The 26,011-nt window shown below is 37.3% G+C and overlaps 1 long non-coding RNA gene across 8 annotated transcripts in view; it reads left to right on the top strand.

The window, feature by feature from the left end:
* The window catches only part of LOC140635956 (uncharacterized), a 52,825-nt gene extending 45,649 nt beyond the window's left edge, over positions 1–7,176 (top strand). For all 8 annotated transcript variants that reach the window (XR_012033312.1, XR_012033318.1, XR_012033319.1 and 5 more), the window contains 2 exons: positions 6,178–6,303; positions 7,040–7,176. This is a non-coding gene — a long non-coding RNA (uncharacterized lncRNA). The remainder of the gene's footprint in view (positions 1–6,177; positions 6,304–7,039) is intronic.
* The last annotated feature ends 18,835 nt before the right edge of the window (positions 7,177–26,011 follow it).

The raw sequence follows: 26,011 nt of genomic DNA, 5'->3' as shown, positions 1-26,011 counted from the left end.
TTGAAAATTCTGTTGTATTACTACTGATCATATTCTTTTATATAAAACCTTTGTACATCTCTAAATTTCTCAAATTTTTATCCTGAAAAGCTGAAACTACTATACCTTTTGAGCTGCCTGAAAGTAACACTTGGACTAATTCTGGTGGTAGCAACCAATGTACAGAAAACACATTAAAGAAAACAAACTCTACTCGGGAAATAGTCTGATATCTCATATATAAGTGTGATCAGTGGCAAGGAAAAAAATAACCTGTGACATCAGCAACCATGCTCAATCTTGTCTCAATAAAACCAGAAAATTGAGGATGAACATCCAAAATGATCCTTTACTCCCTGGAAAATGGCCAAGAGATAAGCTGAGGGAGGTCTTTCTCTACTTGCAGCCAGTCTGATCTTTTTTGAAGACAAATCTTATGTCTTTCATTTGCTAAAAATTTCCTACTGCTCTTAGGATAAGACAAAATTTGTAACACAAACTGCAAGACCTTGTATCATTTAGCCTTGAGAAGCCACATGTGGGTATACAAAATAATTAAATATTGTTTAAATAATTAATTAAAATGTAAAATAAAACAACAACAAAAGATATTAATACAAATTTGAGCTTGGAGGAAAAGAGAGTAAAATTCCTAAGAAACAAAACCAGGAGCTGAAAAACAAAACAATAAATACAATGTTTTGGATCTAGGGAATTATCATACAAAAAATAAATTCAAACAACAAGGCATTTGGGTTCTGATATCCATGTTGGGACAGAAGAAAAGACCTTTGATGCTTAAGTGTGTAGTAATTGAAACTCATAGATTTATATTAAACCAGTCTGTTTTCTCAGTGAAAGAGAGACTAGAAAAATACTGTTCAATAGTTCATGTATATGACAAGGAACTTTATCTTTGCTCAGAGTTTAAGGTTAGCAAAGAAAATATATAAGAACCATATGGGAATTTGGAGTCAGAATTTAATCTATTTGATGAAAGACTCGCCATGCCAAAAAAATATGTAAAAATTGTTCCCAGTCTGGTTTCCCTACATCTGATATCTGGCAGAAACAAACCTAAAACTGTTCTGTGTCAACCCTCCCACTAACAGGACCCAAGAACTGTCACAGAAAAACCATAATCCATTGAAGATGAATTCATGATCAATAATTACAGAACACATGCAAAAATGATCAAGCATAAGTAAGAGTCAGAAGATACAACAAAAGGATTTGTATCTCAAGCACTTAAGATAATATGATACTCATCAACAGATCATAAAATAATTATATTTAAGATAATTTAAATGACAATAGGAAGTAGAAACTACAGAGATATAGAGGACACTATAAGAAGAAATAAACACTTGAAACTGAATCAGATGTAGTGGGTAAGAAAGGGAAATATAGTCACTGAAACATAAACCTAAATGGATGGACTAAACAACACACTAGACACTGCTGAAGAGATCGTTAATAAACTGGAAGATAGACTGGAGGAAAGTATCCAATTATAGCATAAAGGTATAAAGGGCGAGAAGAGTGAAGGAAAGTTACAAGATATGGAAGGTAAAATGTGAAGATCCAGTATATATCTAAAAGAAGTTTCAAAAGGAGAATACAAATAAAATGGGGAGAGGCAAAGAAATTATGGTTGAGGAGTTTTCAAAATTGATGAAGACATGAATCCTAAAATCAGAGCAAGCCTTAAAAAAATAAATAAGAGGAAACTCACATCTTGACCTGTTTTGTTGATAAGCTCAGAACACCAAATGCAAAGAAAATCTTAAAATCAACCAAAAAGAAAGGACAATTACCTCTAAAAATAGACAAACGGTAAGGAGAGGCCTCAAGTGATATCTTCAAAATAATAAATTGTTTTTCAAGAGAAGGAGAAAAATACATATTTTTAGAATTTCGAAGACTGAATTTAAAAAATATTCTCAGAGAAAGAACTTCTCAACAACATACTTTGAGGAGGAAATTATACTCCAAAGAAATGAGTGTTGGCAAGAAAGCACTAGGAAGCAACGAAATTAGTAAGCATGTGAGTAATTAAAAAATAAATGGAAATAAATTCTGACAAAAATAGCATTTATGTTTAAAGGGGCTATTCAGAGTTTAATAGTTGTAAGTCCTGATTCTCTCTTAAGACAAAAGATTTAGGCAACAATTAATTGTAGACTGTTATGTCAAATATACATGATAAAATTTCATGTTAATAATTAAAAGACTTGATATAGAATCTGTCAATTTGCACCAATATCAGGGAAAAGAGGGGAATAAGATAACTCAATCCAATAGAAGTCAGGAAAAGAAAAACAGAAGCTAAGTTAAAGCATTTCAAAATTGAAATCAGTGTAATATATTTTGAAGTTATTTTAGTCTTATTAAAGTGAATTATATCCATCTAAACCAAGAATTACAATAAATGTAAATTAATTTAGTATATCCATGTGTGTATATGTAATCCACAGAGATTAGAGGAATCATAGTTATGTTAAAAAAAAAAAAAGAGAAGGTGCTACAAAAAAATAGCAGACAATGAAAGACTTGGGAATTTTAAACAGGTGATTGTTGAAATAAAAATTCAGTGAATAATGTGATTAGAAAGAACAGCTCTCACGTCCAAGCTAGTAACCAAGGCATAAAATTAAAGAAATTTCCCATAATGTAGAGTTATTTGTAGACCTACCATATACCACAGAATACATACTTTGTTCCTATTTTGTGCCAGGCACTGCTCTAAGAACTTGACATTACCAAATAATCCAATAAAATACTATTACCCCCACTTTATAGATGGTAAAACTGAAGCACAGAACAATTAAATAATAGACATTATAATTTTTAACTCAAAAAATTTCTCTTGAGTTAAAGTAGTTGTATATTTTGATTAAAAGAGCCTACCACATACAAGCATAATAAATGGATAAAATGTCTATGCCTATAAATAGTTCTGAAAATAAAGAGAAAAACCAAGAACGCTTCCAGAGTGGAAAATCTGGTATCTTACAATGAAATGAATATCAGATTTCTCTTTAGTCTCGGTGAGTGCTAGAACACTATGAAATAATTTCTTCTCCACATTTTGAAAGGATATTGGTTGAAATTATCAGTTATCAAAGACCTAAAGAAAGATATAAAGAAATTTTGAGAATATGCAAAGCAAATGAAAAGAAAATTCCATGCACTTGTGTGAAAAAGTTGTGAGTACCTACCACAGAAAACATAAAAACAAAAAGGATGACTGAGATAGAAGAAGGAATGGCAGCAAGAAGAAAATGATTTTTTTAAAAAAGAATTCTATTGGACTGTGAGATTGAATCATTCCTCTTAAATATTAGAGGATTGGTTATATAAAAATTGCATTCCTTTTTTACATGTCCATGAACATCAGTTATTCCTCCCATGTTTAATATTTATTATCATAATGTAAATGCACTTTTTTGAAGATCTTATTTATTTATTCTTGAGACACATACAGAGAGAGAGAGAGAAAGAGAGAAAGAGAGGCAGAGACACAGGCAGAGGAAGAAGCAGGCTCCACGCAGGGAGCCTGATGTGGGACTCGATCCCAGGTCTCCAGGGTCACACCCTGGGCCGAAGGCAGGCGCTAAACCGCTGAGCCACCCAGACTGCCCTGTAAATGCACTTCAGATACACTTATGGTACCATACTGGAAAAAAAAAATCTGTGAATAAGTGGGTCTGCACAGTTCAAACCCATATTATTCAAGGTTCAACTGTATATGGGAGAAAGTAAGTATAGACAATGTCCCTCATGAACATAGATGCACAATATCTAAACACAATTGTACAAATCTAATTCGACAATTCATAAAATGGATAATACATCATGACCAGGTATGATTCATCTCAGGAACACTATATTTATATTTACATTTACACTTAAATATGTATATATTTAAGGAATAAATTTGCAAATAAATTACAAAGTGAAATGAGCAGTGCTTTTTAATGTTTTCTATTATCTTTTTTTTTTAAAGTTTATGTACATAGTTCTTTGCACAATCCTGCAAATCCCTGAGCACTTTTGAAACAGAGGGAGAAAAATATCATAAGCATTAAAAGGTGTCACTGAGGCTAATGTAACATGAGTCTCGGCTCTGGAAGAGTTCGCCCTGAGTTAGTCTAGCTGAGCCAATTAAGCACCTGGCGGTGCCTTGAGTTAGTCTAGCTGAGCCAATTAAGCACCTGGCGGTGCAGGCTCTGCGAGCACCAGGGCTCTCAACAAGCCACCCTGATGCTTCAGAGACACCTCCCATGCCACTGCGGGTTCTGAATGCTGGGGACCAGAGGAAGGCAGATACATGGTGATTAGAAGAAACAAAGAAGAGGCAGGTATTACTGGAAACTTGAGAAGAGCTTTAACAGAAGTGCTAAAGATGATGTTTTTAATGCTTAATTTACTTTTATTTTCAGAATTGCTCCTAGAATTGTAAATCATTCTCCTTTATTTTTAGTACAAAAGATTTTTTAAAAACTATCTTTATGGCACTCCTGGGTTAATGGGCCTCCCACTTTACCTTTTATTCTGTTAGATACCAACGAAAATGTCAGATATTTCTTTATAGTCATTCTAGAATAAAATAATAAATGGTTAAGTTAGTTTCTGAAGTAAAATCATACATTGCTTTTAAAGTTTAGTTTCCACAAACTGCTTAAAATTCCAACTAAAATTGTATTATACCTTTCGGTGAAAAATAGATGGTTGGATTAATTTTTATAAAAGTAACTAAAAATTTAAATAATCCATATACTCAAAAATCTTTGTTCTTTCAGAAGCATCTTTAAAATTTATTTTTATAATCACCTTGAGCTTACCCCTTTCTGAAGGTCTTGCATAGCCTACAGGCAAATGGAAGAAAATTTTGATGGGTGGGGCAAAAAGACTCTTACCTGCCAAAGCCTAGAGGAAGAGAACAGTGGTTCCATAAAGCAACTGGCTTTCCAGACAAATGTGATTGGTCTTTATATTGTAGCTCTTTTGTGTGAACTTTTTAATTAGCTGTTTACAGCACAGTGTTAACGACACAGTGTGAGCATTTATTGAGCAAGACAGAGGTATAAAGAGAGAAGATCCATGACCATAAATTGCACCCAAACTCCATTCAACTATCTTATAAACCAACATTCCTGCTTATAAAGACAACCAGGTAGCAAGATACAAATGGCCCAGGGCAAACCATCACTATGATCAGAAAAACACTCAGAGTACCAACCCCCTGACTGAGTCTGCAGCATTGCCACATTAGAAAAGAGCCCCCTTTATGAAAATCGATATTATCTCCTTAATAACTTGTAATACCCCATTGTACACATTCCCCTTATGTTTTAATGGCAATACATCACCATAATAATTATTATTTTATTAAAAATACTTAAATAGGGGATCCCTGGGTGGCTCAGCAGTTTAGCGCCTGCCTTCAGCCCAGGGCATGATCCTGGAGTCCCGGGATCGAGTCCCACATCCTGCATGGAGCCTGCTTCTCCTTCTGCCTGTGTCTCTGCCTCTCTCTCTCTCTCTCTCTCTCTCTCTGTGTCATGAATAAATAAATAAAATATTTAAAAATAAATAAAATAAAAATAAAAATACTTAAATATATTTATCAGCACCCTATATTCTGCTCTCAGAAGAGAAAAATGTGTTTTTCAAATATTCCTAGGCTTTGTTAATTTTGAGCCTTCCAAAAATATTATTTTATTTTAATTCCCTCTGCTAATCCTGACATTCAATGTGTACTTTTAATCAGAAGCACATCTATTTTTTTAAAGACATATTTATTTATTTGAGAGAGAATAAAGAGAGCAGGGGAAGGGGGAGAGGGAGAGGGAGAGAGAATCCTCAAGCAGATTCCCCATTGAGTGCTGAGCCTGGCACAGGGCTTGAACTTACAACTCTGAGATCATGACCTGAGACAAAATCAAGAGGTGGCCACCCAACCAACTGAGCCACCCAGGCGCCCCAGCATAAGATATCTCATTGGTAGATAACGTTTGATGCATTTATCTATCACACTGAGACCACAGGCAAGCCTTAGGATCATGCACTCGATATGTTCAAACATAGATTTAACACTAGGCTAGACTTTTATTTGTTCTATTTATTTTAGTAAACACATAGAAATTATGTTTGGTTATGGTTAATTCAGATTTTTCTATATTCGTGTCATAGGCCAGATCCTCTGAGAAGCAAGATAAAGAAATCAAAAGGGCAAGAGTTGTATCAGATGAAATGCCTGGTGAGAGAAAATGGAAGGAGCGAAAAGAACTCAAGACTGCGACACAAGTCTGACCCCAGGTGAGGAAATGCAGAGGGAAAGAAGGAGGAAAGGCTGAATGGAAGGAAGCATCCTAGATTGCCATGCAATCTAATGGAAGTTTGAAAATGGTTGGAAGTCTTGAGCCAAAGTAGACCATCAGAGGCGCCCTCATGTTTTCAGTAACAGGCCTGCCTTAATATCTCTGTCACCTTCTGTCACTGGCTGGAGAAGTGCAAACATGGCCGTGGGTCTCAGAGGGCAGTGCCTGGGGCCCTTGGCCAATTACAATCCCCATAGTTGGAGATCAGCAAGGCTCATCTTCAAGGCTGCCACAATGGTCTGCTGTTCAACTTTTGGAAAATATTTTTCCAAAGTTGTGAGATGCATAATTTTGACAAAATCAAATCACTACAACCACCTTTCAAAGTGACATCTTCTGATTAGAAGAAAACATGTGGTGTCAGGTTTTAAAAATCTCACAAAGATTCTAATAGGGGCCACTGTTAATGTATTAGTGTTACACAGATCAATTATGGTACCTGATGCTACCATAATGACATGTTTCACTTCAAATATTTCTCATGGCGATTTTAAAGAAAACTGTCTTGATTTAAAACAAAATGGTGGAGATCTAGAAATTTAAGATATTTTTGGAGATAGTTTTATAAAGCAGATAAGAAGATAAGCGATGCAATGGAACCAAAATGATATACCCTTTACTTTAAAATACAGTATTTTAATCGGTCACCTTTCTGATTTTATTTGCTTTTCCAGAAGACCTGTGAATCTTGGGGTATCTAAAAGAAAGATAAACTTCCACATAAACTTGCCACAGAAATTTGTGACATCCCTAGAAAACACCATCCCAAGGAAAGAATTAACGGTATTAAAACATCTCACCCAACCCTGCACTGATGACTAATCTTTTTTTAGAATTTTATGGTTTTCAGCAGGTAGAGAATAAAATAAAATAATAAAATAATAAACCTTTTCTGTAAGTCTTCCGCGTGGAACAAAATAAAGCTTGCTAAGGCAGCCCGGGTGGTTCAGTGGTTTAGCACCTGCCTTCAGCCCAGGGCATGATCCTGCAGACCTGGGATCAAGTCCCATGTCGGGCTCCCTTCATGGAGCCTGCTTCTCCCTCTGCCTGTGTCTGTGCCTCTCTGTGTGTGTGTCTCTCATGAATAAATAAATAAAATCTTTAATAAATAAATAAATAAATAAATAAATAAATAAATAAATAAATAATAAAGTTTGCCATATGTCCCCTATGCATTTAATAATGCACACCTACCAGTTTAGGTTCACCAGTGATTTTTATCATTGGTTCTATTGTAATCATTCTTAGGTTGTTATTTCTGCCTCCAAAAATGTCCTTGTTTTTTTCAAAATTATAAACATCAGGTGATTTGTCATGTTCTTTAAAAATGAAATTGAGGCAGAATTAGCTCCAGGGAGCCCAGGCCGCCAAGGCAGGAGCTTCTGGGGGGAGCCTGGCCCTGCTGGGGGGCAGGGGGATTGCAGGCGAGTGAATGGGGCCGCTCGAGGGTCCAGGAGCTGGTGACTGGGGCAGCTAATAAAATGTGAAGACACCTGGCTATTTCCTGACCAGCCAAAACTAAACAAAACAGAGAGCAAAAGTGAAATTATTCAGTAAACACACACAGGGTATTTTAAGACTTTATTAACATTTTTCTCAATTTGCTATAATAAAATATTTAATAGTGCTTTAATTCCTACATATTTTAATGCATTTGCCCCAGATTTAACGTCTCAAATCTCACTCAAAGCAAGGACTCTTGCCTGCTGTTTTTGTTTTAAAATATTCTATGAAAACATACAAATATTGTGCTTTTGTTCTGCTTCTAGGATTTATCCTAAGGAAATAATCCAAAATGGTAAAAAATAATGCGCTCTCAGATGTTCTTTGAGAATACTTATAATATTGATATATTAAGGGAAATGACAACATTAGAGAAATGTATGATTATGATATATCTACTCGATATAATATGAGGCAAACTTTTAAAATTTTGTTTTAAAATTATAAGGAAACATGAACAAGGATAATGGTATCTTATATTAAATGATATAAGTTATATATAACACATAAGTAGCCCTATTTTTTTAAAAATCCTAAAAATACTATCAGAAACAAATAGCACTAGGATTGCATTTATATTGTTGAGCTCTATGTTACTTAATATTTAGTTGCCCATATTTGGTACCATCACGACGTTGCTTTTCAGAATGGAGGAATGATTAATTTATATCTTCTGGAAAATGAAGAATCGCAATACTTTCCAGTTCATTCTATAAGGCCATCATTGTTCTTGTACCAAAACTTAAGGAAGACATCACAAGAGAAAACAACTAAAGACCAATATCCCTCATGAATGTAGATGTAAAATGTTTAAGTAGAGTACTACAAATCTAGTTCAACAATTTCTAAGAAAAACAATATATCATGATCAAATATGATATATTCCAGGGATTTAAGGTTGGCTTAATATTAAATATCAACCAACATAATTAACCATAATGACAAACTTTAAAAACATTGATTATGATTATCTCAGGAGACATAGAAAAAGCATTTGAAAAAAAGCCTACGTCTGTTCCTTATAAAAACGCTTACCAATCTAGGAACAGAAGATCTCCTCAGTCTGATACTAGGTATCTATAAAACATCTACAGCTAACATCATATTTAATGGTGAAAGGCTGAATGCTTTACTCCGAAGTAAGAAACAACAAAAAAGGACGGCCACATAAAAGATCTTGTTCATTTGTAGTCAGCGGGCAGGCCGGCTGTGGGCTAGCTGGGCTGGCCTCAGATGGGATGGCTCAACTCCACTTCACGGGATTTCCCATCTCCCAGGCCGCTTAAGGGAGGGTCCTAAGAGAATTAGCAGATATGTTTAAGGCCTTATGCCCTAGGATGACACTGGGTCACTAGAACCACATTCTATCAGTGAAGGAAAGGCACAAGGCCAGCCTAGGTTCCAGAAGAGAGGCCTGGATCCATGGAGGGATGGAAAATTAGGGCCATGTTTTGCAGTCAGTCTATCACCTCCCTCTACATCTCTAATTTTACATCCTTCCACAGCAGCACCTACAATAAATCCCTCAAACCTGCCCTTCTGGTGTAAACTCATCCTCTTGTGTCCTCACTTCCCTCCTATCTGGCTTAAATGCAACAACGGTCAATCATTATCATCAGTTCCTTGCATTCACCCTCAACTCCAACTCCTGAGATACAGGCTGGTCTAAATCCCAGCTCGAGTTCAATGCTCCTTTCTCTGGACTTCACTCCTGTGTTCCTGTTGCTGGAGAACGAATGCACAACGACACTGATTTGTCTGTCGTTAAATTCAAGACCATGAAGCTCATTAAGGTCCACGCTCTGCCACCATTCCCTCCTACTTCCCGAGTGCCTTTACTTTGCATCTCCCAGAGATTTAGTTCAGGCCTTCTCTCTCCTCAAACCTCCAACACTAGCTCTCCTACGGTCTCTCTCAGCTGGAGACGTGTTTCCTACTTCAGAGAGACAGTAGGAGCGATGAGAAGAGACCTTTCATCTTTTCATGCCTCATCTGCCACCGATCAGCATCTCTATGTCCTTGTACCACTAGAGATGTAGAGATGTACCACGAGAGATTCGTACCCCCACCTGCTTGGGGAAGCCAAACCATCTATTTGCATCCTAGCTTCCATTCCCTCTTTTTCCTTTCCTGCATCATTCACTTCTCCCTCCCATACTAGGTCACTCCTATCATCAATAAAGATCTTCAGAAACAATTTAAAACATCAAAGCATCCTACTTCCTTTGTCAAAGACTTCACTGTCTCCTGTTCTCTTTATAGAAAATTCCCAAAAGTTTTACCTGGTCTTTCCATTTCCAGGTCTGCCCTTCCATTCTCTTTTACAAGCACCTCCTTAGGGCTCCCATCTTATTTCACCTCCAAGAAACATTTGGCATGGTTGTGATGTCTTTCTTAAAAGTTTCTGTTTACTTGTCTGCCTGTACATCACTCTTGTTTTTTAATACACTCCTCCCTAGACTTCTAGACTTTTGTACTTGTTGTTCCCTCTGCCTGGAATTCCCTCCATCAAATACCAGTATTTACTATTTACCCTACCTCCTTCAAATCTTCGCTCAAATTTAATCTCAGGGAGGCATTCCCTAACTACCTTATTTAAAATCCATATCACGTATGACGCAGTGGCACTCACCATCTCCCTTAACCAAATCATATCATTATTTCCATTCATTCTATGTATTTATTTTTTTTCTGTGTCTACTAAAATGTCAGTCCTATGATAATGGGGATTTTTTTCTATCGTCTTCACTTAGAACAGTGTCTGACATAGAGTGAATATTCATTGAATGAACCTGATGAATTTAAATTATTTCACAACAACTGAGAAGAACAAGTGTTCCACAGGGATCATCATCATGTTCTTAATTTGAAACCTCAATTGTCATCATTCTGACAACACATGCACATCTTAACTCACAAATAGCTTAGTTTAAGACACCACAAAGAAGTTCAGATAAAGATATAAACTTCATATGGTACAGTCCAGGGAGTGGCTCCCAAACTAGATGACCCTGCACTTCCTTTTAGATTTTAGATTTGTTCAATCACAACCTTCAGGAACAGTGCCAGAGAGTCAGAATTTTTTTTAGAAGAGCTCTGGGTAATGCTAATGACTAGCTGGATTTGGGAACTCCCACAGTTTTCTCTTCACCCACATATTTAAAAACTTGGGGAAGCATGTTATTATATTTTTATAACCAAATGCAAATGTTTTCAGCATTGTACATTATACATTAATTATTATTCCATTACTTAAAACAATCACAGCTGTTGTTTTGCCAGACATGTCACTGAATAAGATCACTTTTTGCGCTGTCAGACCTTATGCTATCCGTCCAAATGTGTTGACATTTAACATCACCGAAGGGGAAGATTCTATCTTACTGTGCAGAAAGCATCTCCAGTCTCCTCTCTAGATTTCTCTAAAACACTTACATTGGTGCATTACATTTAGGGTCAGCTCCATTTCCTTTGGTGAGGGAAGTTTGTCCTAAACAGCAGCTAAACTTTGTGATTTGCTTTCATCGTTCTTAAAAGAGGAAAACAAACTCAAAATTATAAAATGTCCTAGTCTACATACACTAATAAAATCAGCACAACTTTTTGCTTTAACCTCACCTTTCTAATCAACGGGGAGAGTTTAGTTGCAGGTCTTCCTATGGTTTCCAAGTCATCCTCTTCATAAAGAATGGATGAGGCTAACCCTGAGTGGGATGGAGAAAACTGGCTTCAGACCCAGGAAAGTGTGTTCATCTTATCATGTGACCACGATGAACGGTCAGACGTCCAATGCCAGTGCTGACACACGGATGGAGGCACTCACATATTCGGGATCTCCAAAGTAGAGCTGCATCCTCCTTTGAATTCGGTACTTATTAAATTGTAGACTCACCAATAAATTGACATACAGTGAATCTACCTTCATCTCCTTCATCTCCTTCCTTTTGGAAACTGTTTACCTGTGAAACTCATAGGAAGTCATGGTCTCAGGAGCAAAACAGATTTAAAAATATAAGAAGAACAAAAATAGCTGACTTTTATTGAGAGCTCACTATGCACCGAGCACCGTCGTCAATGCTTTAAATACGTTACCTCATTGAATCTTATGAGATATGTATTATCTTATTATTGTTGGTGTCTTCACTTTACCGTGGAAGAAACTGAGGCATTGGCAGATGAAATCATTTACCTGACCTCATACAACCCATAAGTGACTGATCCAAGACTCTGCTCCAGACCTGTTTGACTGCAAGGCTATCAATCACTTGGCTAAATCTCCTTGCTCTGATGTAAATTTAATCAAGGACTTTGTAGGTTTCAAAACATTTCTCTTAAAGAGATATTGTCCTGAAAATCGAGAAGAAGACTAATTCTTCTTTATTCAACTTGGGTCCACTTCAAGAGAATTGCCAAGTGTCTGGGAACACAGAGAGGAAAGGGGGCTTTAAAGAAAAAACAGACCACAGCTATAAAGAGTCAGATGGCCAACATCTGGACAGCTTGTAGTCGAGCTGAATTTGCTGCTGTGTGAATTACAAAGGTATGACAAATCTTTTACTCTGTTCTAATTTGGCTCAGCCGGCTTTGCCTTCAGTTTTTTTGGCACAGTTTCCCACATTTGAACTAAAATGCCCTTTCATGAAGCAGTGTATTGCTGAGGATTATCATGCAGACTTTCTGTTTTGTTTTCCACCTCACTTTGTTTATGTGCTGCAGGGGAGGGATCTCATAATGTTTGATGGCCCTTTACATCATATTCTCTACCCTGTGCATAGAATGCTCCTTCTGCATAAACCTTTGCAGTTATACAGGGATTTGGTATTTGAGTCTGGTTCTGCAGGACACCTACAGGAGTCCTCTTTCTGCTTACCTCTTTAGATAGTCATGGGCTGAGGGCCTCTTGGGGAACTTTCTTACAAACATTGCTTCTTAAGCGGTGGCCCCCCTTATGTTCAAATGCATCAGGGAGTTTCTGTGGGCAAATTAAGGTTCAAAGCAGATTGTAAGTCTTGATTAAATCTTTCTATTACTATTATTGGTTTTAATTCCTACATAGGAAACAATTCATGTTATGATGTGCCAGGAAACAGAGTGGCAGCACCGATAATATTGAATCACAGAGGAAGGGCCAGACAATGAACTGAGCACTTTGCATGTATTACAACGTGTCGTTCATGAAACTGTGAGGTGGTCCTACAGATGAGGTGGCTCCGACTCTCCACATCTTATGTAAAAAGTCAGGTATGGAGAGGTAAATGAACTCAGAGCACACGGTCCTGGAGTGGCGCAGATGCAATTAAAACTCCAGTCTGTCTTATTTGAAAGTCATCATTTTTGACCATTTATATTATATGGACAATGGAAGAGATCAATTTGCATTACGCTGGGTCAGGAGTCGGTTAACCCTTTGAGACTCTGGATAAGTGTAATAAGGAAAAACAGGGAGAAAAGTAATAAATAGCCCATTTCTTCCCCTATAAAAAATAATGTTGAGGAAAAGAACACACTTAAGAGACAGGAGACACAGGTTCTAATCCCAACGCTATCGGACAAAATTTCTACTCATGTGAATTAGGGAAATTGCTTCACCTCTCACAGGCCTGGGTGTTCTCATTAAATAAGCTTCAATTCTTCTTTCAACTTAGGACTCTAACTAACTAGATAACTACTGTGAGAGTATTCTATTTATAGATATGTGACCCCAAATTCCTTTTATGCAAACATTAAACTCTCCTCACATGCCCTCTAAGATTCCTTACTTCCTAAATGTATTTCTAACATCATTTCCATGTTTGTGCTTAGAACTCTATTCTGAATGGCACACTCTTGAGTTGCCATCCTTGTTCCATCGTATGCTTGAAATTTTGTCTTAGATGTACTTTGCTTTAAGAGATAGTTTGCAACTTTCCTCCCAAGAGGATACTGTTTTTTGTCTCAATGAAAGACACTTGGGAGCAAAAAGAAATGGCATGTATGGTTTTGTCATCTCTCAAGCATCTAAGAGTTACCCCCTGCAACGAGGTATAATTATTCACCAATCGCCACCCCTGAGTTAACCTACTTCCAGGTTTATAATGACCAGATTGGGTTGCAGAGGTGAGCAGGTGAGAGTTTGGCAGCGGTCTTAACCTTGCTATGGAATTCTAGAAGCCTCCCCAGGGACTTCCAAAATCCTCCTATTCCTAAACTATTTTTTCAGCAAAGTAGAAGAGATCTGGGGGAGACAGCAGGGGGAGAGAAGATGAAAAAGCAAGCAGGAGGCTGATCAAGAAATTGTCAGAAAGGACAGCGACTTCCCCATGCTGAGAAGAAGTAAAAGATAAACCGCTTGAGATGTCCAACTATTGAGGTATGGGGTTATGATAAAAGCAATGAAATCCTTCCCTACAGATAATAGAAAAGTTTAAAGAAGGCGAAGAATCAAGTAGAGAAACAAGGAAATTACAGGCTGTTCTCACTTCCAAAGCTCTTCTAATGTCTTAGCACAAAAATGGATGTGATTGTACAAGCAATGTGGGAGAAAAAGCCCATCTCCAATATTTCAGGAGACTTTATTTTTAATTTAAAAAAACTGCAATGAGAAAAATACTTAAGTAAAATCAACTTACATAAGGATTTTTATTAAAAACAACAAATGACCCTAAATTTCTAACGCCCATTAAATCCTTCTAAAATCTAAATTTTGAATCTTTCTTGAATTCTATGTTCTTAATGCAAATGTTCATCCTCATTTTGTCTGCACTAAAAATCTTTATGATAACCAATGCATAGATGCATTTTTTTCTAGTTGGTTTTAATGTTATGTTTGTAATTATTTAGATCACAAAATGGACATTTGGACTTTAGTTAAAAATTTAATTCCCTATAAAAACAGAAAATTCAGGTCTGATTTCCATTATTTAGATTTAGATGCTAGTCTCGAAAACCATAGTCCACTGTAACTCAGAAAAAGTATCTATCAATAATTCAAGATGCAGGAGCTTCTGGCTGGCTCAATCAGAAAAGCGTGCAACTCTTGACCTCAGGGTTGTGAGTTTGAGCCCCATGCTGGGTGTAGACATTACTAAAATAATAACTCAAGATGAATATTTATCAACTTTAAAGGTTGAAAATATTTTTAATGTTTCCATAAGCACACAAACAACATTGTACAAATATATTTCTATCAATCTATCTACTTATCAAGCTATTCAAAGTTTTGTATTTTAAGATGGTGGAATTCTTAGAAATTTATTTTCTCTTTGCTTTTGTGCATTGTACTAACTTTCCAAAAGACAAATGACAAATGTTACTTTTGTAATGAGAAAAATTAAAAATTTTTTCTAATTTGTCTATTTTTAAACATTTTAAAATTATATTTCATTTGTCATCTCTAAGCTATCTTGATATTTGTTACCTGAATTATACTTACTGAAATAGCTATGTAAACTGGTGAAGGTGAATAACATTTGCTGTCAGAATATCTAAATATCAGACACAGTTACTAAACAAAGAAAATATACATCTGAATATTAATAATATGAAACAATACAAAGGAAGTGACAATTTTGCAATACTCAAAAACTGTCATAGCTCTTTTGATGAGGATTTACTGTGAATAGCTGGCCTGACAAAGATATCTGTAAACAGTGAGGCTTAAGAAAATAAATAGCAAAAATGATGCACTGGAATCTTAGAATTATTCTTCTCATAAAAATAGGGTTCAGATGACCTTTCGGGTCTTTTCCAACTCTAATAGTCTTAGTACACATGACCCTTGAACAACACAGGGTTGAAATGTATGGGTCCACATAGAAGTGGATTCTTTTCGATAAATACACTAGTACTGAAAATATATTTTTTCTTCCGTATAATTTTCTTAATAACATTTTCTTTTATCTAGCTTACAATATATAATACATATAACAAACAAAATATGTTAATCAACTGTTTATGTTATCGGAAGGCCTCTGGTCAGCAGTGGATTATTAGTAGTTACCTTTTGGGTGAATCAAAAGTTACATGCAGATTCCCAACTATGGGATTGGTGCCTCTAAGCCTACACGTAGTTCAAAGATCAACTGTATATAAATTTAGATTCAGATTCAGTTTATTTTGCAAGCTGAAGAGTCTAAGAAGGAAGCAAGTTCTGAAAATATGCAACTGAATGCCATTAATTCATTTTTAGCTTTTATACTTGAACTCATGAAATAAATGTAATTTGTGTTTTCAGTACTTAAGAAATCATCCATCAAATAAAGATTTGTCAAAATGTATTTGGGGGAAAAATAATTTTCTCTCTACTCTTCTAGGTTCCTGGCTGATAAGTAAATAAAAGACAGACTCACAGTGAAAAGAAACCCAAACAAACAGAAGTTTTAAAACATGTATACTTTCTGTATAGAACCAGGAAAATGGAATTAACTCTCAGAAATAGCTCAGACCATTACCTTAAATACCACTTTCAACTAAAGACAAAATAAGGATGTTGGGGATTGAGGAGCCACTAATGGGAGGTTACCAGGAAAGAACAGTGAACAGAGGTGTTCAGATTTGTTGTGCCTTCTCCTTTGGTAAATTATAGAGATGTGATCATCTGTTGTTTCTTAAAAATAATCAGCCTAAAATAATCCTTACACCAAGGAGGCATATTTTGAGGCACAAATTCTGCCCCAAAAAGTCAGAATGAAGGTATCACATTCTATTCCTTCATTAAAAAAAAAAAAAAAAAAATCGTGTGTCAGGGCACTGGGGTGGCTCAGTGGGTTAAGCATCCACCTTCAGCTCAGGTTTGGGGCCCTAGGACTGGAGCCCCCACATTGGGCTCCTGCTCAGCGGAGAGTCTGCTTCTCCCTCTCCATCTGCTTCTCTCCTGTTCATGCTCTCTCTCTCATGTTCTCTCTCAAATAAGTAAATAAATAAAATCTTAAAAAAATTTTTTTTAAAAATCATTGTGGAAACAGTCCAGGAAAGTAATAAAATGACCCAGTGGATTCAGTGGTTCCTGTGAAGATTGTTTACAAAGATTGCAGCCCCTTACCTTGAGATGATTAATGCTGAAGCTCAAGATTGATTAAGAAAAATAACTAATATTTGAAACCTGAACAATATAGCAAGAGACATAAAAAAGAGAAAATACTATTTATCTGATAGAATAAAAACGCAGTTTGTTATTCAACAGAGTCTATAAGCTGAAAATTTAAATACAGTATGCCATGTTCTATAAAAGCAGTGTATATGAAAAAACATTATAAATTGAATTTTGGTAAATAGTGTCATATTAAATGTATGGGATGAGCTTACTATCTAAATTTGTCGGGGGTGGGGGTGAATGGGTGCCAGGCACTGAGGGGGGCACTTGACGGGATGAGCACTGGGTGTTATTCTGTATGTTGGTAAATTGAACACCAATAAAAAATAAATTTATTATAAAAAAATAAATAAATTTGTCTTACTTTTCCAAAGACAGTCTTTTTCAAAATTACCAATTTTTCAAGTGTTAGGTTTTGTATATTAGTGTCTCACAATGAGGCATTATTAGAGATTTAAAGGCTTCCATCAAGTCATGTAACAACTGGTTCTTAATAGGTTATAAAGAATAGTTTGGGATAATTTTTTTTTTTTTTTACCTTTTGAATTTAGCTTTCTTAGGAGACTTTTGTGCTCTCCCAGAATAGTTCTACGTTATTAAAGAAACCTGTCCTGAACCAGTATGGCATTTAAAATTCTTACTGTTCTACTTTAATTCTCAGCTTTATTATTTTCACAAAAAAAAAAAAAAAAAAAGGGAGAAGAAAAAACCAGCCGATGGAGATGCTTACAATAAGCAGATTATCTTCTCCCCAGTTAATTTTGTAATGCAGGATGCTTTTGCATCACCACAAATACAGAAAATGAAAGAACAGGCATTCAATCTTTCACTGTACGTGCCAGTCCCCGTGAAAGAGATCCTGCCAATTCACATCACTTCAAATGGAGGATTATTTTAGATACATTTATCACCTTTTCTAAAATGTCAAAACTGTAACTATTTCCAAAGATACCCTGTGCCAGGCACCATGCAGTTTTTACCACTTCAAACTTCCTAAAACCCCAGGAGAGTCCATACTACTTTCCTTGGACAGAAAACTGAGGCTTAGAATGGTTAGGTCCATTCTGCTGACACATGACTGAGGCAGGTTTATTGGTCTTCCAAAGTCATGCTATTTCTTAAAATATGGCCTTTAGACCGTCTGGATAAAAACCTCCTAATTTTCCCTAAATATTTAAAATGCAGATTCTTCCCACCCACCCCCCATCCCCACCCCCACCCCCGGTCTTATCTAGTAGGTCTGGCTTGAGGCTCAGGAATCCTTTTTTTATAAGCTCCACCTATGACTCTTCTGTGCCTGAAGTTGGACAACTACACCTTACGATGCACTTTCTCCTTTGTTCTCTTGGCCTGATAAACATGTGTATTTGGATCACCCCTCACTTCTTGTATCCTCTCCCCTTTGTGCTCACATTGGCTTGTGTAAATATATCTCCCCCTTTGCCAAACAGGCAGGACAGGTGGGAGCACTCCTTTTTTGAGCAGATATGAACATTACTCCAGAAAAAAAGTACGGCTATCCATTGTCCTAGTATACAGCACCACCTTCAAATAGGTGGCATTGACCCAGCACCAATATCTCAATGAGAAAATAAGTGAATTCATGTTTCCTAAGAATATGGAAAAGAAACTACTTTCCATCCTTCTTTTGCACTCCCATCTGCATCAAGCTTCCCGGCATTTGGTAGATGGCAGCAAGCATGACTCACACAAGGGTGAAAATCTCTTCAGCTGCTCTGTTGATCTCTGAATGATAAGACTGATTTTTTTTCGAGCTTTTGTTTTCACCTCTTGGCTTTTGGTGGATTTAAAAGGCATACATTTTGCAAGTGCCCAGCATTATAATAGATGCTGAGACTTTCTTATCAGGGAGTAGAAAATAGAAGTGACACACCAACAACAAAATGTGAGCTGGTAATGTAGTAAACTAACCGTGACGCTGAGGAAGGCAAAGAAAGGACATTCTTGGAGGAAGAAAGGTGAACCTTGGATTGGTGAAAATAGCAGGTTTCTACAGGTGGAAAGAAGATGGCAGGGTTGTCTGAAAAGGGCAAAACCATGGGGTGGACAGGGAAGTATGTGGTTTAGAGAGTGGATGGTAAGGAAGTGGCTTGGCTGTAGAATAGGAATAGATGAGGTCAGATGTATCAGCACGTTTATGGAAGCGTTCATCAAATAGCTGTTCAGAACAAGGTCCTTGACCTCTTGTGTCAAAAAGCTACCTGTCAAATCCTTGAACATCTGGGATCATCATAGGAATCTATCAAAAAAGATGCTGGGAGAGTGTGGAAAAGGCTACCATTCCAGATACATTCTTTTCTCAGGCATGATTCCTGATAAATGAAGGGACTGGAGCCTGGGGATGCAGAACAAATTTTTTCAAAGGCCTTTCAGTTGACCATGAATCATGATTTACTGGTTGACAATCACTCACTAAATGCTCACTCCCAAACAACATTACAGAGTGTGTCCTGATCTAAAAATGAATGCCTTTCTAGTACTGTTATTTTCTGGTACTATTGAAATTTCTAGTGGAAGCTCTTTATCCAGTTTTTTCATATCTGCTAAATAAAATATTGAAAGGCCTCCTCTACCATATAATCTGTATGATTTCCTTTGCATCTTAAGGATAACTGGACAGTTTTCTTTTCCCAGAGATGTTATTACCAACAAAGAATTTTAGATCAACAAAAATAGAACAAATTTAACTTCTTAAAACCTATTTCCAACCTTCAGAAAAAATTAAAAAGTCTCATCCAGCTAGTGACATACCATGCTTTCTACAGAAATCCAATGTTATTATTAGTCAGTGGGCAGCTATATTGCTCAGTTAAAGATGACCTTCTGTAAATCTTCTACAATCAGATTCACCCCGAGTCCATTTAACTCAAGTTGGCAGACTGTGGTCCCAAATCATTCATCATTCTTTTTACAGAGATGATAAATTACTACCTCCCAGTTGTCCAAAGTTTTAATTAACAGCATGCTCATTATGGACAGTATAATTTATATACTCTTTGATCAGGTCAGAATCTTTGTCTTTCAGTTAAATAACTTATTCAGTACACAAATTTGAAAGTAATACTTCTCTCAATGCTAGTGAAAGTACCTATGGTTGCCCTAGAAGCACATCTTCCTTGGAAGAACTGGGAGGTGGTAAGTGGTTTGGATTTAGAGTACATGACCACATGGGATCCATTAAAACAAGTATCACCAAGCTTCCAAAAATGATATGTCGTATGCAAGCCAATTTTGTTGGTTCTTGTAATAGAGGTGGTACTGTCCAATTAGAGTAGGATAAGCAGACAAAGGTGTGTGTGATGGACTAGAATGCTGATGACTGTGTCCCTTGGATTTTTTTTTTTTCTGCATGTCTTTCAAGTACAGGAATCAGCTGCCTTTGTTTGAGACTACCATTTCAAGGGTGTTCATAGCAAACACTTTTGGAAGGTAAAGATAAGAGCAAAGGGTGGATATATATACTCCTCAGTATAAAATATTTGGGTTCTATAAGCTTAGGGCTCCTACTCCAACCCAATGTATGTGCAGGTGTCATCTGACCCTTTTCACATCTCCCGGTAGGAATGGGGGTTCAGAGGAGATCAGGGAATGTAGAGCAAGAAAATGCTGATACTCCAGCTACTGCTAATGCTATGAGTAATAAAGTCCTTTGTCTTTGATTCACCAGTCTTGTGTCTGCTCCCAGCTCCATGTAAGTGGCAGGCTAACTCGTTTCCCTGCAAGTAGGGTAAAATCTTGGAACCTTCCCAATTTTTGACATTAGAGTAGTCCTTTAACTCTTATGAACAAAAGAAGCTCTTTGATGTGATTATTTTGTCATTTACAGGAAAGAAAGAAGGTATTTTGGCAGGTCACTTAAGTGATGAAGACTAAACTCTAGTTTTGGGGTTGTTTTGTTTTGTTTTTTGGGTTCAGTCAGTTGAGCATCAGACTCTTGGTTTCAGCTCAGGTCATGATCTCACAGGTTGTGAGACTGAGCCCTACCCTGGCACTCCATGCTCACTGGGGACTCTGGTTGAAGATTCCTTCTCTCTGCCCCTCTTCTGACTCACACACATGCATGTGCTCTCTCTGTCTCCCTCTCTCTCTCTAAAATAAGTAAATAAACCTCTAAAAACAAATTCTAATATTTAATAAGTGCTTTCTGTGATCAATACTTCTATGAGACTTAAAAGTCAGGACCAGTTCTATCTTTGATAAATAAAGCTTGGGATGCTAATTCTGAAACAAGATCGGTTTTGACTCTAAGGCAGAATTTTGTTTTTGCCTGTTCTAGCAAGCCATTCCAAACCCTCTGCTTTGCCACCTTCACGATAGAGGATAAATACCACTTTCCGTAAAACCAGGACAAGTTCAAGCTAATAAGGTAAAACTGCAAGTTTACTGGGGACTATAGAGGGCACTTCCTTTTTTATTTTTATTAACAGAAGCAAATATGACAAGTGCTATACTTGTTTTCCTGCCTTGAACATAGATATGATACTGAGAGCTGCTGGGGAAGCCATTTCTTGATGCTGAGGAAAATTCATGAGAATCTAAGGGATCATTAACTGACCTCTCAGCCACATGGCCAACAGCAACATTGTGAAAACAACAAATTCCCATTTATTTAGGCCATTGTAAGTTGGTTTTCTGTTACTCATAGATGAGGGATTTCTAACTACTCTTCCCTTCTAGTTTTTTTTACCTGTAAAAGAGATAATGGGCTTGCTTGCCCTGCTCTTTGAAGTTTATGCTTTGTTTGGAAATCCAAACTCAGAATGCAAGTGCTGCAAATGAATTTTATTTGTTCCAAAATTTGTCAATGAAAGCCAGGAAAAGACCAATGAGATAAAATATATATTTCACTGCCACTAAATATCCATTCATAATGCTTAAAATTTGAAAGAGTTGGTAGGAGATTTAAGGCAAAAAGCAAACATGAAAAAGTACTTGCAAATATTTACAATTCAATAAGAATTCTGAGAAAAGGGGGGGTGTCAACAAAAGCAGGAAAAGAGATAATAAAGAAAGCAAATCTTAGCAGCTTCAAGGAGTGTAGTAAGCCAAAAAGATACTCACATTAAATCCCTGGAACCAATGAATATTACCTTCTATTGTAAATGATATTAGGTTAAGGATCTTGAAGAGGATCCTTACAAAATAGAGGTAGGAGACTGGACACAGACTCATGGTGGAGAAGTGATGTGAAGACAGAGGCACTCACTCCAATGAGTGATGTGGCCACAAGCCAAGAACTAAGGAATGTTAGGCAGCCACTAGAAGCTATAAGAGGCAGGAAATAGACTCCTTCTAGAACCTCCAAGAAAGTGCAGGCCTGCCAACACCTCAATTGCAGATTTTCAGCCTCCAAAATTGGAAGAGAATGTTTGTTGTTTTAAGCTACCAGGTTTGTGGTAATTTATTAGCTCTGGGAACCAATACAAGGAGTTAATTGAAGGGTCAATGTATGATAAAGGAATCTCCTGATAACACATAGAATAAATAAATAATTTCATTCAATTTTTAAAAAGATTTTATTTTAGAAAGCATGAGCAGGGGGAGGAACAGAGAAGAGAGGGAGAAGGAAAGACTCTCAAGCAGACTCTGTGCTGAGCATGGAACCGATGTGGGGCTCGATCCCATGACCCTGAGATCCTGACCTGAGCTGGAAACCTAGAGTTCGACGTTCAATCAACTGAGCCGCTTGGGCACCCCAGTGATTTCATGCATTTTAGCAAATGTTTGCTGAGTTAACCACTGTGTGATGCCCCAGTTTAGAAGTTTTAAGATGAATAAAACATAATTCTTGCCTTTGTGAAAACTCAATGTGTGAGAGAAGACATAATATTTACATATATAATTGCAATATGAGGCAGATGTGATAAATCCTTTAAAAGTAGTACAAATGAAGTCTTCTAGGGATATGAAACAACTTCTATCCTTTGGAGATCTAGGAAGCCTTAGTGACCATTTTGGAAGATGGTAGAGTTTGAATTAGACTTTGAGGAGTGGACACTGGAGAAGAAGGACCCCAGGGCAAAAGACATCTTGAGTAAAGACAAAGACAGGCACTTTCAGGGGATCCCTGGGTGGCGCAGCGGTTTAGCACCTGCCTTTGGCCCAGGGCGCGATCCTGGAGACCCGGGATCGAGTCCCACATCGGGCTCCCGGTGCATGGAGCCTGCTTCTCCCTCTGCCTGTGTCTCTGCCTCTCTCTCTCTCTCTCTGTGACTATCATAAATCAAAATTAAAAAAAAAAAAAAGACAGGCACTTTCAGGGAAGAGCTATACAACTGCTCCAGCTAGAACAAAAATTGTGAGGATCTTTGAATGCCATACGAGGAATCTAGACTTTCTTCTGTATGTGGTGGGGAGTCATTGCAAGCTTTTGAGTAGGAGCACTGCATGATCATTCAGCTCTCTGTTTATAGTGACAACCCTGGTGGCAGCATATGGGACAGACTGGGCAGAGGGCAGAGAAATCATAGTGAGGAGAGCTGAGAAGCAAGCAGATCAGCTAAGAGACTATTGTAATTACCTGAAAAAGGGCCAAAAGACCTGAACAAAGCAGAGGCAATGATAATGAAAAGGAGAAGGTAAACTCAAGGAACTAGTAAAAGTAGAGTTCTTGGAATAAGAATTCTGAGTGAGCATGTAGTAAAATAAAGGAGAGAGTGAAACATTTTTAACTCTGAGTAGCTGGTTTTTTGTTGTCTGTTACTGCAGAACAAATCATCCCAAACCTTAATGGCTTAAGATGAGAAACACCTTATTATGCTCAGATATCAGATATCCATTGCTGCGTAAAAAGCCACCCCAAAGTCGATGTCACAAAACAACAATTATTTAATTGTACTGCTAGATTATGTGTACTACAAGATTATTTATATATTTTAGCTTGCTCAGTGCTTTACTGAACCAAGGCCTGAATAGATAACTCATCAAGGCCTTCAAGCACAGCCTCCACACATCCTGAGAATTGGAATCCAGATGTGGCTCTGCCCTTGATTTCATTGTTTCCATGACATTTTGTCTTGAATATTTCCAAACCTTAGAGTGTAAAGATTTTGTCCACACAGACACACATGTGCTCCTGCCATAGGCTGTCACGCTCACTGAAATGTTTCCACTCAGTGGTTTTAGTGTGCAGGGCATTGGGCATCCATGATTATCCATCCTTCTATCATCCATCCAACTGTCCATCTGTCCATCCACAATAAGATATAAGATAGCAGGATTTTAGACAGGGCACAGTGGGGATGGCTTGTCTCAGTTCTATAATGTCTGGGGCCCCATCTGGGAAGTTTTTAATGTCTGGTAGTAACTTAAACAGCTAGACCCAGAGCTATTTGGAAGCTTGTTTATTCACATATCTGCTACTTGGACTGGAATGATTCAAAAGCTGGACTCAGTTGGAATGGTTGACCAAAGCACCTACATGTGGCCTCTCCATGTGGCTTGAATGCCTCTCTGCATGATAGCTGGACTTTGAGTGAAAGAATCCCAAAAGGGAACATCTAGAGAACATGAGACCAAGGCAGAAGCTGTGTGCTATATTAAAACCTAGCCTCAGAAGCCACAGAGCAGCATGTCTTCTGTATTCAATTGATAAAGCAGTTGAGAGCCTATCCAGATTCAAGGGTAGGGGACCTAAATCCTACCACCCTATAGAAGGAGAACCAGTGCAGAAGATCATCTAGAATGGAAAGTTTTGTCGTAGTCATCTTTGGAAGACACAATCTGCCACACTCATGAAATCTGCGGGTCAAAAATTCGAACAGGGCACAATAGGGATGGTCTATCCCTGCTCTGCAATATCTGGAGCTTCAACCAGAAAGAGTGACATGACTGGGATTGATTTGATGGCTGGGAGCTGGAATCATCTAAAAGCTTCTTTATGCTCATGTCTGGTACCAAGTCTAGTGTGACTAATGGCTGGAGCTTATGGTGCCTCTCTCTATCTTTCCTTGGAGACTATCCATGTGGCTCCTCCATGGCTTCCTCAGGAAAGTTAGACTTCTTACTTTGTGTCTCAGGGCTCCAAGAACAAATGTTCCACTACAATAAGGAAGAAGTTCATGGCCTATTACAAGCCTTGGAAATCACATTGCATCACTTTCATGGTAGTCTATTGATCAAAGCATGTTAAACTTATGCAAATTCACAGGGAAGGGATATAACACCCCTTCCATTAAGGTGTCAAGGAATTTGAGGCTATATTTAAAATGGCCACCCTGGAAAAAAGCTATTACTAACCAAAGTCAAGGATATACAGGCTTAAAAGTTTAGATGATGAGATTTGTTTTATTAATATCAAATTTGTGATATCTCGTAGAATCTTGGCAACATGAATCTGAAGTTCAAGAGTCACTCTCAGAGAAATAATAAACTCATGAGTTAATTAAAACAATGAGGAAAATTAAGAGTAAATGAAAAATCGATGAGTGAATTAAAATTCAGCGGGAAGGGGCCAAAGAACCCAGACCCAGATAGAATTGGTTCTGTTGGTTATTCACCCAATGTTCATCCCTCAACTCCTCCTTCTGAGGGAATCTTCAATCTGCTCATGGGCCCCGTCCTGGACCCAGGGGTAGAGCCTAGTTTGTCTAAGCCAACCCAGAGAGTCCAGTTCTCTTTGGCAGTGACTGGATTTGTGACATCATTCTTGTGAGGAAACATGAGGTAAAGTCTATTGGGGGCTTCTAGGAAAGATTTCCTCACTCCTAGAAAGAGATATGGAGAGACTGCCCCTTTTTTTCCCTTTTGTGTGCAATCGTATCTGAGGATCTGAGAATAGGCAGAGAAAAAGCGTGGCAAGGAAGAGTCTGGATGATCTTTCCATAAGTCTGTACTGCTTGTTTGTGAAATAACAAATATCTGTTATTTAAGTCAGATCAAGGGGAAGATTTCTGATACTTTGAACTAAAATCATCCAACCTAAATACAGTGCCTGCTAATATCCCCAAATTCCAAAATTTCCAGGATACACTTCACCTTTGGCTCTGAAATTGAGGAGTTAAAATAATCCAGTTGAAAATAATTTTGAAAACATTTAGCAATACTTAGTATT

The sequence above is a fragment of the Canis lupus genome, chromosome 6 (genome assembly GCF_048164855.1).
Source record: "Canis lupus baileyi chromosome 6, mCanLup2.hap1, whole genome shotgun sequence".
NCBI classification, from domain to species: Eukaryota; Metazoa; Chordata; class Mammalia; order Carnivora; family Canidae; genus Canis; species Canis lupus.
Note: the sequence above shows the minus strand (reverse complement) of the source record. Positions and strands in the feature narration are given on the sequence as shown.